The sequence below is a fragment of the Podarcis melisellensis genome, assembly GCF_964234715.1.
Source record: "Podarcis melisellensis genome assembly, chromosome: 6".
Classification (NCBI taxonomy): domain Eukaryota; kingdom Metazoa; phylum Chordata; class Lepidosauria; order Squamata; family Lacertidae; genus Podarcis; species Podarcis melisellensis.
This window is the reverse complement of record NC_138538.1, coordinates 62,092,512-62,107,811: the sequence shown is the minus strand read 5'-3', so window position 1 is coordinate 62,107,811 and position 15,300 is coordinate 62,092,512. Positions and strand designations below refer to the sequence as shown.

General features: G+C 42.0%; 1 protein-coding gene across 2 annotated transcripts in view; it reads left to right on the top strand.

Moving 5' to 3' along the window:
• Positions 1 to 15,300, top strand: part of GNG12 (G protein subunit gamma 12) — a 40,360-nt gene that overhangs the window by 8,551 nt on the left and 16,509 nt on the right. Inside the window, exon 2 of one of the 2 annotated variants that reach the window (XM_081915910.1) lies at positions 4,787 to 4,900. The exons of the other annotated variant lie outside the window; for it this stretch is intronic. The gene's annotated coding sequence lies outside the window, so the exon portion shown is untranslated. The remainder of the gene's footprint in view (positions 1 to 4,786; positions 4,901 to 15,300) is intronic. 2 annotated transcript variants of the gene reach the window in all.

Below are 15,300 nucleotides of genomic sequence, written 5' to 3'. Positions count from 1 at the left end.
CCACCCGCAAATCCCTAATACAGTATACTAACTTTGCACATGCAGATCTTTTTATGTTATTAATTTAGAAGGACTGCACTGTGGGGTTTTTTTTTTTTTTTAAGGAGATGCTTGTTTGATTCAGTTCCAGGTCTGTGTTTGAAATTTGTGGGAATACTGGAAAATCAAAAGAAGTGTTTGCATGAATATTGATGATAGTATCTTGAACTGTATTAAATAATTGCTTCACATTCCTATATCCAGTAGATATTATTCAAAAGGTAAATGTGAGGCTTACATTTTTAACAGCATATTCCTAAGGAAATAATATATTCTGCATTTTAAAATCTAAATTGTATGAAACATTGATAATGTTTCTGTAGGAATAAATCAACCATTGGCAGTGAGATGCATTAGCTCATCTCTTATTAGTCTATTCTAGTATATCATATAAATGTATTTGTCCTCATTAGTCTACAAAATAACTTGAGTACCATTGTTCATGAGAGGGAGCTGTTTTCCTATCCCATTTCTGCCCCAATTTAAGTTAATTACATCCCACTTTTCTGCTGCAATATCCTTTTGACCTTAACCATATTCTTTTTAGTAATGGCATGGGAACACAAACACTTTCGGGTTTTTAAAGCTTGTATTCTTTTCTTCTACCTCTATTCCTTCAATGTGACTTCATGAGAAGTATTTTTAATGCATTATAATAGCATCTAAGGTTAACAACAATACACGTTTTCTTGCCCTTTGACATTTTTAAATGGATGCTGTCAGTCTGTCCAGGCCCAAAGGCTCTAGAACTTTAAAACACTTTAATGAGCAATAATACGCAAAGGTAGTCATGTTGGTCCTTAAGAGTTGGCTCCACATTGTTGGCCCCTAGGCCTGTAAAAGATTTAGCCATCACTGTCTTAAGCAAAATGCAGAGGTTACTGGCATAGGCACAGAGCAGAAGTAAAGAGAAACTTGGCAGTTTTTAATTTAGCAAAATCAGGGATTACCTTTGGATGGTGTTCTAGGTACTAATTTTAATTTTCATATTAAAATAATTTTAATATGAACTTTGGATGGTTGTCAAGTGCACCACCCAAAATCAATCCCTTACTTTGGTAAATGAAAGACTCTCATGTTTCTCTTTATTTCTGTTGTCTGTGTAGATCAGGAACTAGTGTGTTTCATTTAAGTTTGAAATATCACAATGTACTTAAAATGAGTAGTTAAAATATAATTTGCCCTAACAGCACCCCAGTAATCAGCATCGCTTGTATGGTGTTCATCCTTGGTGTGTAACTTGATACCTGTAACTTGGCAACAGGAAGGGACTCAGCCTGCAGTCTCCATCATGACCTCATGGCTACAACATCAACCTAATTTTTGTACTTAAAAAAATTATCCTCATTTCCCTTGCCCCCTGTTTCGTTGTTGTGTCTTGCTTGATTAAGAGTTCTAGAGAACTCTAAAGCTTGCCACTCTTGTGGACACTTTGGCTAGTCTCAATAATTGTATTGTAATGATTCTTCAACACCAACGTCCTTGGACTGGTCATGTTGTTTGGATGCCTGATTATCGTCTTCCAAAACAACTACTCTGTTCCCAACTTAAGAAAGGAAAACGAAATACTGGAGGACAATAAAAGAGGTTTAAAGACACTCTCCAGGCAAATCTAAAAAAAAATGCAATATAAGCACCGATAATAGGAAACACTGGCCTGCAAGTGCTCCAGTTGGAGAATAGCCTCTACAAAAGGCATTGTGGATTTTGAAGAAACACAAATTCAGGATGAAAGGGAGAAACGAGCTAAGAGGAAGGCACATTTGGCAAATTCTCACCGTGATCAACTCCCACCCAGAAACCTATGTTCCCCACTGTGGAAGGATGTGTGGATCCAGAATTGGCCTCCACTGTCATTTATGGACACACCACTAATACTGTGTACATGGAAGACAATCTTACCCAGCCAGAGAGAGAGAAAAGAGATTGTCCAACTAGATTTTGGAGATTAATGATCGAAGCATCCTCAAAAGTCAGATAGAATTAAGTTCAATTTAAAGTGCCCCAAAGCCTTTGATCCACAAAATAATTTGTTTTATGCCAGTACTGGTGACTAGTAACTTATTCTGGGAATATTCCCCACAGTAGGAGTTCCATTCATAAAAATGGCTGCACTTGCAGTAGGGTGAAGTAAATCAAGAAGTCTCCTCTGGTTTGGCAGTATTTGCTCCAAGTAAAGGAGAAATTACCAGTTTAATCCGAGTTGTGGGACTGTTAGCTCATCTACCACTTATAACAATTACAATTTTTAAGATCTATTTTAATGTTGCTGTATTTTCTTGCTCCCAGTCTGCTGTTTTTAGGTTTTTTTTAATATCCCTTATTGTTTTAATTGTAAGACACCCTGCACATTGTGAAACTGAGTGACAGGATATAATATGCTTTCATTAAATAACTGGACAGTGGGAGATTCAGCCAATGCATCTAGTGTTTGGGTATTAGATGTATATTTAAATGATACTGAGGCTGTATTGTTTTTAACACTCGATTGGAAGCCGCCCAGAGTGGCTGGGGAAACTCAGCCAGATGGGCAGGGTATAAATAATAAATTAATCATCATCATCATCATCATCATCATCATCATCTTCAGGGGGTTGGATGTATGAAACTGCCTCCTATTGAGTCAGACCACTGGTCCATCTAGCCCAGGGGTCGGCAACCTTTTTCAGCTGTAGGCGAGTCCACCATCCCTCAGACCATGTGGTGGGCCAGGCTATATTTTTGGGGGGGAAATGAACGAATTCCTATGCCCCACAAATAACCCAGAGATGCAGTTGAAATAAAAGGACACATTCTACTCATGTAAAAACACGCTGATTCCCGTACTGTCTGCGGGCCTGATTGAGAAGGCGATTGGGCCGCATCTGGCCCCTGGGCCTTAAGTTGCCTACCCCTGACCTAGCCTGAATCTCTGACTGGTGAAGACTCTCCGGAGTACCAGACGGGAATCTTTCCCAGTTCTGCTGCCTTAGATCATTTTAGCTGCTGTGCCCTGTGAGATTTTGCATATGAGGCACTCACTCCATCACTGAGCAATGGGCCCTCCTTCTCCATGTTTTTGTTTAAAAATATAAATTCTGAATGCAAAATTCCAAAGCTTACATTAAAGGAATTTAAGTAGAATTGAGAAGAAAACAAGATGGAAGATAACCTGAGAAATCAGATTAATCAAAACCTGGACTTCAAAGATTATTGAGAATTTCATTCTTACATTGGTGGTGTATACTGCTTGTATGTTAAGATTCATAGGCAGTTTATGACAGAGGGTATGGTGCCCTCCATATGTTGAACTACAGCTCTTGTCACCCCTGATTGTTTGTCACTGATTATTTGCCAGAGTCCTGGATGCTGCATTTGACATGGGAATTGTGTTTGGCACATGTTTGTAAGAGTGGCCTCCCATTCAGCAAGAAAACTGCATGGGTTTGGCGTCTAGCTTGATCCTGAGTGCCATGTTTTAGCCTACAGTACGTGCTGGGCTTTTCCAAGCTTCGTTGTTTCTGCTTTCTCATTCCCATGACTACCTTTATGATTTTTGAATACTTTTTCTTGTATACTTTATCTGTCTTGGTCAAAACAGTATCCATTAATTAACGAGACCTGCTCTAAACTCTGGAAAGGGGGCTTTGGCTTTGCCAGGTGCTCTTGAGAGTAAACTAAATCCAGTGTTTCCTCTGAATCTTGTGGGTGGGTAGAAATCTGGGATCATCCACTCAGGTCCAAAATTAGAAGGGAGTCTGGGGCTCATCATACTTGCCAGAGACCATGTGACTTCTTCCTATGGTGAGTGTGGCTTGCAAAATTGTGGACCTTGGTTACTGCTTATGGTTAGTTCAGAGAAAGTTAAATTTTGAGCCCTGGTTTTCGACAATATGCTAAGTCAGTTCCTGGCTTATCTCAGTAAAGCAGAGCAGCAAACTACGGTAATCAGGGAGGTGCAAAACAGCCACATTCTCCTTCCCAGGAGCCTGCAGGTTCTCACTAAACCATCATTTGGCTTATCGTAGTGTGTGAACCAGAACTCTTGTTCTCTGGCTCCTGGTACAAAAGTGATTTCTAGTAGTAGAAAGAGAAAAGAGTTAAGACTGCAGTTATTTCTAGGAAGATAAAAATTTGGGGGTCAGGAGAAGAGCCATGGGATTTGGGATATTTTGAAACCGGGTGTGAGTTACAGAGATCATGTATAAAACTTCATTCATTAGAATGGAACACATCTTCATTATTCTGCTGCAGACACTTTCTTTTTGCCTATATATTTCTTAAACATTCTGTTCATTTGGAGTTAACTAAGGCTGCTTTTCTGATATTTGGCGGAATTCAATGTCACACTCTTCCATTCGTTCTGCCTGCGCAAGCATTATAGCTTGCTAGATGCAGCAATGCCCCCTTCCCCTGTGCAATGTTATGGGTAATGTCCCAACCCTTCCAGAATCAATTTTGGAGGGAAGGGGGGGGAAAGCCCCATTGTGCATGCAGAAGTCATTGCACAGGGCTTCTCTTGACAGAACTGGTTAGCTGAATCCCATCATTTGCTTTGTTTAACTTTGTGTTAGGATGGCAGTTCATAAACCCCCTTTTTTTAAAGCACCAGGTCTTTTCATCAGGTCATGTTTAATGCTAATAATACTGGTAAATTTGTACATCCTAAAAAGTAATTTTATACTGTTGCAGTAGGAAAACACACTCTCTCCTTTCCAGATGCTACTGTCTTCTTTTCTCATCATTCCACTTAATATCTATTTTCCAGATTTTTCCAAAGGCCAAGTGCAAGATTTGTCGCAGAACAAGAATTGGAAGCTAATCACCTGATTCCCAGTTGGTGCGTTAATAGCCAGACTGTTCCTGTCATTCACACTAGAAGGTAAATATTATACCACAGCAGAAACCTTATTATTGAATCCAGATGTTCCTTGTATCTTTATAGATAATTAATATTTTTTTAAAATTCAGAGATGAGGTTTATAGTGCCACCTGGAGGTTTAACAAGCAAATCTTCCATAGAAATATTAAGTGCAATTCTGTGATGAATTCTAAATTTGCCTTTAACTAATACCATACTAGCCTAGGGCTTGCTGAGCAGAAGGTCGGCGGTTCGAATCCCCGTAACGGGGTGAGCTCCTGTTGCTTGGTCCCTGCTCCTGCCAACCTAGCAGGTTGAAAGCACGTCAAAGTGCAAGTAGATAAATACGTACTGCTCCTGTGGGAAGGTAAACGGCGTTTCCGTGCACTGCTCTGGTTCGCCAGAAGCGGCATAGTCATGCTGGCCACATGACCCGGAAGCTGTACGCCGGCTCCCTCGGCCAGTAAAGCAAGATGAGCGCCACAACCCCAGAGTTGTCCACGACTGGATCTAACAGTCAGGGGTTTCTTTACCTTTACTTTGCACAGTACTACAAATAGGACTGTGTAGATGCATATGGAATATGTGCCCACACTCTCACCCCTCAACTAAAGTTTATATAACTTTTCACCTGTTTCAAAAGACAAAGAAAATGTTTTGTTGCTCAGTTTTCACTTTTCAACTGCAGAGAGGACAGTAATATTTAATTCAGATAGTGCCTACTCCTGACAAGATTGATCCCATCGGGTGATTGGGAGAAAGTAGAACTAGCAACTGGTCTCAGCTGATGGCAATAAGTATTGAGTACCTTTGCGGAGGCTGCGTATCACACCAAAACTGAGTGGTCAGACATCCTCCAGAACCTTGGACAATTCTTAGAGACCAAACAACTTGTTCTGATGGGTTCCTAGTTCCAGACAAGCACTTACATACTCGGTCTGTTATGTTCACTATGTAGCCTACAGTCAATCTCCTTCCTGAGGGGTGGAAAGCTTTTTAAAAAGGCAGGCTCTAATATTTTCATTCTGTCTGTGTTGGGAAGCAGGCATTACAGTGAGTTACACTCTTGGTAGCAAGAGCTCCAGGGTATCAGGGGTTACTATCTCCACCAGGCCAAGCTCAGGAGATGGTGTTGAGCCCCAGGGACATCACCCCTGCAACTTCTGTCATTGGTCCTTCAGACATAGCTGGACCCTCTCACTGTGTGTCAGTGAAAGACCACAGAGCAGTTCCTTGAGCTTCTCTGCTTGTCCCCTGTTCTGCTGGCAATCTGCTCTGTGACTTCTGAATTAAGCCTGGGGTGGGGGGTTCCCCTCTCCCTTCAATAATTTACTTTATGTTTATCCATCAAATAATTTATTAGCTGTGCAGTAGATAAATACTGATTTTTAAATGTGTTTGACTTTTTCACCACACAATTTCAGCTCTGTTTTATTCTCACCTGTTCTAGTTTAATGTAAAATGGAATTACCGGTAGCTTTCTGTTCATTGTCAACTCTGCTGAGTTGGCTCTTCCATTTGTCCACTAGAGGTCAGTCCTCTGCTGATACTAAATCCACCATGAAACAGTTCTGCAACCAGCGTCCAAATGCAGAGGAAGAAAGCTGCGTAATCATATGTCGGAATAGAAGAGTACATAGATTTTGCCACTAAGACTCCTGAGCAGGAATTATAATATTCTGATTAAAAACCTTTCCTGCAAATTATATATATATATGTCTGATAAAATGTTTATTCATATAAAATATTACTTGATCATCCATCCTGTTTAACATTTCATCATCTGAAATGTGATCATTTGTCTGAAATCAGTGCTTATTGTTTTTATTCTGATGAAGATGATTATAGTTCATGAAAGATTTGTGGAGCTGGCATAGAATAATCTCGGGGCTGCCAGTCCCAAAAGTTTGAAAATCATAAGATAGCCTTTAGAATAGGTTTTTTTGAGTCTGACTCAGATTTTTGTTATATTATGTACAGTGGTACCTTGGGTTACATACACTTCAGGTTACATACGCTTCAAGTTACAGACTCTCGTTTTTTGACAGAATTACAACCCTGGTAGATGAAGGGAATGCAGTGGATGTAGCCTACCTTGATTTCAGCAAGGCATTTGACAAGGTGCCCCATGATATTCTTGTAAAGAAGCTGGTAAAATGCGGTCTTGACTATGCTACCACTCAGTGGATTTGTAACTGGCTGACTGACCAAACCCAAAGGGTGCTCATCAATGGTTCCTCTTCATCCTGGAGAAGAGTGACTAGTGGGGTGCCACAGGGTTCTGTCTTGGGCCCAGTCTTATTCAACATCTTTATCAACGACTTGGATGATGGATTCAAGGGCATCCTGATCAAATTTGCAGATGACACCAAACTGGGAGGGGTGGCTAACACCCCAGAGGACAGGATCACACTTCAAAATGACCTTGACAGATTAGAGAACTGGGCCAAAACAAACAAGATGAATTTTAACAGGGAGAAATGTAAAGTATTGCACTTGGGCAAAAAAAATGAGAGGCACAAATACAAGATGGGTGACACCTGGCTTGAGAGCAGTACATGTGAAAAGGATCTAGGAGTCTTGGTTGACCACAAACTTGACATGAGCCAACAGTGTGACGCGGCAGCTAAAAAAGCCAATGCAATTCTGGGCTGCATCAATAGGAGTATAGCATCTAGATCAAGGGAAGTAATAGTGCCACTGTATTCTGCTCTGGTCAGACCTCACCTGGAGTACTGTGTCCAGTTCTGGGCACCACAGTTCAAGAAGGACACTGACAAACTGGAACATGTCCAGAGGAGGGCAACCAAAATGGTCAAAGGCCTGGAAACGATGCCTTATGAGGAACGGCTAAGGGAGCTGGGCATGTTTAGCCTGGAGAAGAGGAGGTTAAGGTTGTGATATGATAGCCATGTTCAAATATATAAAAGGATGTCACATAGAGGAGGGAGAAAGGTTGTTTTCTGCTGCTCCAGAGAAGCGGACACGGAGCAATGGATCCAAACTACAAGAAAGAAGAACTTCCTGACAGTAAGAGCTGTTCGACAGTGGAATTTGCTGCCAAGGAGTGTGGTGGAGTCTCCTTCTTTGGAGGTCTTTAAGCAGAGGCTTGACAACCATAAGTCAGGAGTGCTCTGATGGTGTTTCCTGCTTGGCAGGGGGTTGGACTCGATGGCCCTTGTGGTCTCTTCCAACTCTATGATTCTATGATTCTGCTAACCCAGAAATAGTGCTTCAGGTTAAGAACTTTGCTTCAGGATAAGAACAGAAATCGTGTGATGGAGGCACGGCGGCAGCAGGAGGCCCCATTAGCTAAAGTGGTGCTTTAGGTTAAGAACAGTTTCAGGTTAAGAACGGACCTCCGGAACGAATTAAGTATTTAACCCCAGGTATGACAGTATTTTAGTTTTGAACCTTTCTTGTATACATTAATTGCTTTTTCTACACCCCGATTGTTTCATTAAATCTGGGCACCTTTCATGATTTTGGAATTTTTCAGTGTACAGCTAGAAATTTGATAGTTTTAAAAATAACTTATCCGATATTCTTTGGCTACAACTGCCTGTAAACAAAGCTTTCTCTTTTATAATCTACCCACAAATGTTTGAGAACTAGTATAGAATATAACTACACATAGCTCCAGAGATGTTAGGTGCAATATTTATTTCAAAACATAGGAGACACAAATTATACCTTTAAGTGTACCAGCACACCTTGTTCTAGGAGTGTATGGGTTTTTTTGTTGTTTTTTTTGCAGAATGCACAACCCAGAGTTTTTCTGCTTGGCCATTATAGTTTATCATGTTAAAGTCAAGAGTGTTTGTACAAATAACCAAACTAACAAACTCTGGACTTTGTGCCCGTTGTTCTGGGAATAAGACAAAATGTCTCACAGTATTTCTTGACATCTTGAATAATTGAATGATCCCCACCAAGAAAAAAGAAGGGTGAGCTTTCGAAAGCTTATTAGCGTAATTACCTTTGACTCATATGCATAACAAGTATTAAATCCAACCTAAAAGAGAATTGGACAAATTCATGCAGATTAAGGCTGCCAATGGCTCCTAGCCATGATGGGTATGTTATACCAACAGTATATGCCTCTGAGTACCAGTGGCTGGGAATCACAACTGAAGAGGGTTAGACTCAGGTTCTGCTTGTGGGTTTATGGGCATCTAGTTGGCCACTGTGAGAACAGGATGCTGGATAGTATGGGCCTTTGGTCTGATCCAGCAGTGCTCTTATGTTCTTATGCTCTTACCCTTCAAGTGCAGAGAACCAGCTTTTTCTCAGGGCAGGCATTTCCCCAGTATTCTTCCTTTGACTAGTACTTCCCTTAGGGGATTTCAATGGAATAAACAAGATAGACTTATAACAAGTTTGTCAAGTTCCACAATTTACAGGCGTTTCTGAAAGCAACACATGGGAGTTTAATTTGTGTCGCTGGCCTTTCAGTATTGTGCCACATCAGTTTTATCTAATAATTACTTGATGAGACATGAGTCTCATTTAAGTTTAAAATGGCAAAATGTTATATGGAGCCTAACAGGGTTGGGGCTTGAACCTTTTGATTCAGGGTGGTATAGTCTAGCTCAGGGGTCAGCAACCTTTTTCAGCCGTGGGCCAGTCCACCATCCCTCAGACCTTGTGGGGGGTCGGACTATATTTTGGGGGGGGGAGTGAACAAATTCCTATGCTCCACAAATAACCCAGAGATGCATTTTAAATACAAGTACACATTCTACTCATGTAAAAACACACTGATTCCCGGACCATCTGCGGGCCGGATTGAGAAGTCGATTGGGCTGCATTTGTCCCCTAGGCCTTGGCTGCTCATTGCCTACCCCTGGCCTAGCTGCTCATTGGACACAGCTTTCTAGAAGTTTTTACATAAGGGAGAGAGGCTGCTGGTCAACTGGCCAAATGTCCAGGGAATGAGAAGATTATACTTGGCAGAGAATTTTCCTGGAGTGCCTGTCTTTGTCCTGTGGCCTGAGCTCCTTGATCCTAGTCTCTCTGCATGCCATTTTTGGTATTCCAAAATTCAGTTTTAACCAGCTCATATAAAATCTGCCTGTTAATGTAGCTTTGCAACTAATAATAGAAGGAGCAGCCAGTCTCCTATTATCTGATAAAGCCCCTCGGCTTCCCTCTGTAGTGATAGCAACACTTAGAAGGGAGCCAGACCAGAGAAAACTACCGTATTTTTCGCTCTATAACACGCAGATTTTTTCTCCTAAAAAGGAAGGGGAAATGTCTGTGCGTGTTATAGAGCGAATGTGTGGTCCCTGGAGCCGAAAAAGCAGACAAAAATCAAATCGCGGGTCTCCTAGAAGGGACACTTGTAAAGAGGAAGCGGCTGCTTTCCTCCATTCTGCCTCAGGGTCTTACTGCCCACCTCCTCTGTTTCCTTGCTGTGTTTGCTGAAACGGAACAAAGAGCAGGGAAAGCCCCTCCCCTCCAGGCAAACAGAGGGAAAAGTGTCGTCTCTGTGCTCCGTCTCTGTGCTCCGGTACTGCTGGGGGAGAGGGAGAGAGGGGGAGGGAGAGAGAGAAAGAGAGAGAGGGGGAGGGAGAGAGAGAGAGAGAGAGATGGCTGGCTTGGGTGGAGGGAAACTTTTGCCTTTCTTTCCTCCCTCCCGTTAAATCCCTCTCCTGCATTCCTCCCCTCCAGGCAAGAAGAGGGGAAAATGTCGTCTCTGTGCTCCTGTACTGCTGGGGGAGAGGGAGAGAGAGGGGGGAGGGGGGGGAGAGAGAGAGAGAGAGAGAGAGAGAGAGAGAGAGAGAGAGAGAGAGAGAGAGAGAGAGAGAGATAGATGGCAGGCTTGGGTGGGGGAAAACTTTTGCCTTTCTTTCCTCCCTCCGTTAAATCCCTCTCCTGCATTCTTAGCCAGCTGCTTCTCTGCACAGCCCTCTCATGTCCCTTCTTTGTTTTTCCTTCGCTCCCCACTTAAAATGTGGTTACAAAGCATGGATCCACAGGAATTCTCAGGATCTTTGCATTGGGTCACCCCAAATTCACCATCAGATCACATAGCATGTCCATGGCTACAGCCTGCACCAAAAAAATCACGCACCCACTGTTGCCTGGGGCTGCAATGGTGCAAAAACGTGGTTAAAAAGCATGGATCCACATGGATCCTCAGGATCTTTGCATTGGGTCACCCCAAATTCACCATCAGATCACATAGCATGTCCATGGCTACAGCCTGCCCCCCCCCAAATCACGCACCCACTGTTGCCTGGGGCTGCAATGGTGCAAAAACGTGGTTACCAAGCATGGATCCACAGGAATTCTCAGGATCTTTGCATTGGGTCACCCCAAATTCACCATCAGATCACATAGCATGTCCATGGCTACAGCCTGCACCAAAAAAATCACGCACCCACTGTTGCCTGGGGCTGCAATGGTGCAAAAACGTGGTTAAAAAGCATGGATCCACATGGATCCTCAGGATCTTTGCATTGGGTCACCCCAAATTCACCATCAGATCACATAGCATGTCCATGGCTACAGCCTGCCCCCGCAAATCACGCACCCACTGTTGCCTGGGGCTGCAATGGTGCAAAAACGTGGTTACAAAGCATGGATCCACAGGAATTCTCAGGATTTTTGCATTGGGTGACCCCAAATTCACCATCAGATCACATGTCTGTGGCCACAGCATGAAGCCAAAAAATGATACATCCACTGTTTCATTCAGAATGTTTTTCCCTTTGTTTTCCTCCTCTAAAAACGATGTGCGTGTTATGGTCAGGTGCGTGTTATAGAGCGAAAAATACGGTACATATACAATCTGCCATGGTCTGGTGCAGTATTATAGTTTCGTCACTAAAGGGCATTTGTTCATTGCAACCAGTGAGACAAGCAGCAAACTTTAAAAATCCTGGGATTTTGCAAAATGTATTTTTGATGAGGAGATGACATCCCGTGACACGTGACACATTTTCTTCTATTAACCAACATTGTGTAAAATAAAAATTTTGAAACCTGAACTTTCCACCTAACACTAAATCATGGTTTGTGGATGACAAGACTAGGGAGTATGAACAGGAAATGGTTGCGAAAGCACTATGCAAATAGCAATGAACGAAACTTGTAACATGTAAAAAAAAAGTTTCATGTAAAGATTGTCAGAAGGACCTTCAAAAGAGGACATTACCAGAACGGCTTTCACAAATACTTAGAAAGGAGTAGAAATGTTACTATTTCTAAGAGAAGGCAAATGTATAGATCAAACCCGCTCCTTAAATAGAGTTTTTGGAAAGTAACTAAACTCAGAATCTCCTTACCTTTTACCTTTACCTTAATGTCTTGGAACACCTTAAGCATGAAAACTGCTGATCTTATATGGTAATAACAACAACTGCTAAAGCAGACTGAACTAGATTCCATTCCTTTCTGTTATTGTCAGCAGAACTGTTTACCCGATCCAGGAGTTTAGTAATAGCACTGCACAGGTGTCTGCATTCATAACTGAAAGGCCACAAAATGCCACTGAAGGAATTAGTTTGCCTGCAGAACGTTTATGGGGAAAGAATGAGAGAACAAGAGTTTAGTCTAGACTTGTGTGGCTTGCCTTTCTAAGCTTGTGTGGCTTGCCTTTCCCTCCCCCCCCTTTAAAAAACACACTCTTAAACTTACCCTGCATGCCAGTTTGTGAATAATCTGTCTTTAATTATGCGGGGGAAATGATCTTTTCCCATTCTTACTTTATACAGTACCTGTAAAAGGTTGCTTCACTGTGAATTGGAGACCTAGACTAGTTCGTGATCAGTTATTGGAGTACCGTATTTTTCGCTCCATAGGGCGCACCGGACCATAGGGCGCACCGGACCATAGGGCGCACCTAGTTTTTAGGGAGGGGGGGAATAAAGAAAAAAAATCCCCCCCAGCCCCAAAGAGCAAAGAAACCGAAGGCTTGCTGATAGCTGCCTGAAGCCCGGGGAGCGCAGCGGGAGTTGGCGCTGCGCTCCCCGGGCTGCAGGCTGCTATCCGCAAGCCTTCGGAGCCCGGCAGGAACTCCCGCCACGCTCCGAAGGCTTGCAGATAACTGCCTGAAGCCTGGAGAGCGAGAGGGGTCGGTGCGCACCTACCCCTCTTGCTCTCCAGGCTTCAGCGAAAGCCTGCATTCGCTCCATAGGACACACACACATTTCCCCTTCATTTTTGGAGGGGAAAAGGTGCATCCTATAGAGCGAAAAATATGGTATGTCTTGTCCTTCTGGTTAAAGGGAAATACAGTGGTACCTCAGTTTTCAAACATAATCCATTCCGGAAGACCTTTCAGCTTCTGAAACGTTCGAAAACCGAAGCATTTACTTCCGGAAAACTCAATACGGAAGCTGCGTGGCACGTTCGACTTCTGAAAAGCGTTCGAAAACCGAAGCATTTACTTCCGAGTTTTTGGCATTCAAAAACGTTCGACTTGTGAGACATTCGAAAACCGACATACCACTGTAGTTAAAAGTTGATTTCAATGAAAAGGGGGTGAGGTGCAGAGAGAGAGAGAGCTCATGGGCATGGCAAGATGGTTAGTATTTCATATTCAGTAAGCTTTTCATTTTTTAAAAAAAACTCAGGCGGAAGTGAAATAAGGGAAGACAGGGATAATACATCTAGCAGAATTTTTTTCCTCTTGAAACATGATTTTTATAGACTTCAGGCTGCCTTTTTCCTCTTGGGGTCCAGCAACTCTGCTAAGTCCCACTCAGAGTAGAGTCGTTGAAATAAATAAATAAATGAATGTAAGTTAGTTTTGATTATTAACTTCAGTGGGTCTACTCTGAGTAGGTCTAACATCAAATACTGCACTATATAATCTCCTTGCTGTAGACTATTTTAGTATTTCTGAGGGAAAGGCTGAGGTGTGTGTGTTGCATCCTCCTTTTTTATTCTGGAAAGATTATTTATTAATATTTTTGATGTTTAAAGTGCCATACATTTTCTAGGCACTGTGGGCCTCCAATTTTATGACACCAGGATGAATGTTTCCTATGGCAGTCTTCAGAAAACTAATTGTCTGATTTGGAATTGAGAAGCCATTTCACTCTGGTCATTGCGGTTAAGCTCACAAAGAATTTTTGCTTTCTGCATGTGTTTTATGCCACATATTTTCTGTCTTAGAGATACTTTTTCTGTAATGTATCTTGGCCCCATCTGTTTTCTGTTTCTGGCAAATAAATTCTGGGAGATGTTGCCTAGTTTGTTAGAGACATTTACATATAGAGGACTTAGGCTCTATATGGTCCAGATAGCCTTTTGAAGCTCAGAGCTTCACTAGAAATTGTTTCAAGAAATGTACAAATGCTTCAGAGATCTCTGATAATGGATTGTGTAATGGATTCAGGGATCCATAGAAAGGGAAGCTAAACTGTTATGGTGGCAGTTACCCTTTGGGAACACAAATGAATTTTGGCATTGTTTAGGACAAAATGGGCATGGGCACAATATTGGTATTCTTAATTGTAGGGTCCAGTTACATTTTAATTTGGCTTGAGCTCTGATTAGTCATAGATCACGAGCTCAGTCTTCTATGAGCAATGAAGTATGTAGTCCTTGCAAACAATAGACTGCAACTTTCTAAGTATAAACAAATTAGTCATTAGTAAGACTCTGTAGCTGGCAATTAAACATGGAGAATATACAGTAACTAACATAATAAGCTTATTAGTGAAATGTTTTGTTAAAGTAGAGCTATTAAGTTCTTTCTTAAATCTTGCGTGTATCCTTGGGGTGCATGAATTTAGGTACAATAAGTGGATAGGCAGATGGTTTGAAATGCCAGCATTTAGTTAAGAAAATAGCAAACAACTACTATTAGGCAGTACGGTGACAGCCACTATGTTAGTCACACTCAGAGGCCATTTAAATAAATGGACAAGTTTACTCTTGAGTATGACTCACATTGGCTGGCAGACCCTGTTCATCCTGTATTTAATATACAAGAACCTTGTTTTTGAAAAATCATTTAGAATTATGAGAATATCACTGAGAATTGTAGCCTTAAACTTAGGTGTATTCTTTATAAAGTAGTTACCAGACTAGGATTTCACTATCAGTGGGAATATGTTGAATATCTTCTCCGGGTCCATTGCTTCTTTGTTAGTTGTCTTTGGCATACTAAAAAACCAAAAAACCAAACCCAGTGTTCAGTTGTTGCCATCTTGAATTCAGGGGCGTCTATGTGACATACATAAATTAAACAGTGTTTCAACAATGCCACGCTTCCTCCACCCCAGAGCCAAAGGGATTGGTGCCATGAGAGTGCTGGAACTTCTGTGCTTCAGGCCTCCAGGCCCCATAAAGAGCTACATTTCCTTGGGGCAAAGCTCTACACTAGTTCTCCTCGAAGGAGGGGATTTGGGTTTATGAGGAGAGATGGGAGTCTGATAGTCTGCCAAGGACTCCTTTTTGCCACA